Here is a 1,625-nt window from a genome sequence, read left to right on the forward strand (position 1 = left end):
TTTATTTATTTATTTATTTATTTATTTATTTATTTATTTATTTATTTTTAAGATTTTATTTTATTTGACAGAGAGATAGAGAGCACAAGTAAGCAGAGAGGCAGGCAGAGAGGGAGAAGCAGGCTCTCTGCCGAGCAGGGAGCCTGACACGGGGCTTGATCCCAGGACCCCAGGATCATGACCTGAGCCGAAGGCAGCCACTTAACCGACTGAGCCACCCAGGCGCCCCCTTAGAAACCTTTATGACCCAAACGAGATCTGGAGATATCACACAAACGATAAGAAATATCTGCAAATGCCCTTCCAAATGGTTGACAGTGTCCCTGCATCCTCAGCCCAAATTACTTTAGGTTATTTCTTATTTCTTTGACTACTAAGTTATAGAGAACAAAGCTGTACTCAATATTCTTTTCCTCCAATTCGAGATAATAGTTTACTCTCCATATCAATCAGGTATATGCATCACAGTGACAACTGAAAATTACTGGGGGACATTGTTTGGTGATTACCCACCCGCTCTTACCTCCAACAAAGGAAAAATAACTGGTCTTAATAATAACTACTTGTTAATCCCTTTTACACTTTAACCGGGTACCCTCACTGATCTAGAAAGAAACACTCATCTTTTCCTAATCTCCACCTATGCTGTTGCTACCGTTAGACTATTCTCTTTGCTGATACCCACACCTCAGCTCAGGTAATTACTGCTACTATGACACTGGACTGCTAATTCTACTCCTCCTAATACTGCTGCTCCTAAGAAAACTGAGACTACACCAACGACTACTACTTCTGCTCGTAAGTCAACATCATCAGTAAGTCCCTTTGATGAGCCTGACCCTATATTGAGCACTTTGCAATAACTGTCTTATTTGAATCTTCACCATAACTCAACAAGCGACTATTAATTCTATTTCATGGATGAGGAAATTGAGTCATGAGATATTGAACAACTGTGTCCAAAATCACCAAGAAAATGGGTGGTAAGAATTGATTCAATCCCAGGTCTTTTTGGCTTTGAAACGCACATGCTTAGATGGATCTAGAGAATATAATGCTAAATGAAGTAAGTCAGTCAGAGAAAGACAAATACCATATGATTTCACTCCTGTGTGGAATTTAAGGAACAAAACAAATGAACAAAGGAAAAAAAAAAAGAACACAGGCTCTTAACTATGAGAACTGATGGTTACCAGAGGGGAGAGGGGGGGCGGGTAGGAGGAGCTAGATGAAATAGGAGAAGGGGATTGAGAGTACACTTCTCATGATGAGCACTGAGTGATGCATAGTACTGTTGAATCACTAGATTGTACACGTGAAACTAATAGAACACGGTATGTTAACTATATTGGAATTTTAAAAAAATCGAAGCCACCTTAATGTTTAGATATTTGCTTGAGTACTTTTAATAAAACTTAATTGGAAAAAAAAAAACAAAACCTCATGTGCTTAAAAACTCCCAAGTGTTGCTCCACCCAGGGAGATCTTCCTCGATAATTTCAGTCTACGTTGATTCTCTTTCCTCTCTGGCTCTTATAAGCAGTAATAATATGTCGTTTAGTATTATTATTTTACCAAGTGGCATGCACATATATTTTCATTCATTGAAATAGTAAGAGGTATGT

The sequence above is a fragment of the Callorhinus ursinus genome, unplaced genomic scaffold, assembly GCF_003265705.2.
Source record: "Callorhinus ursinus isolate GAN/ISIS: 27379988/994484 unplaced genomic scaffold, GSC_fseal_2.0 scaffold14, whole genome shotgun sequence".
In the NCBI taxonomy this organism is placed as follows: Eukaryota; Metazoa; Chordata; class Mammalia; order Carnivora; family Otariidae; genus Callorhinus; species Callorhinus ursinus.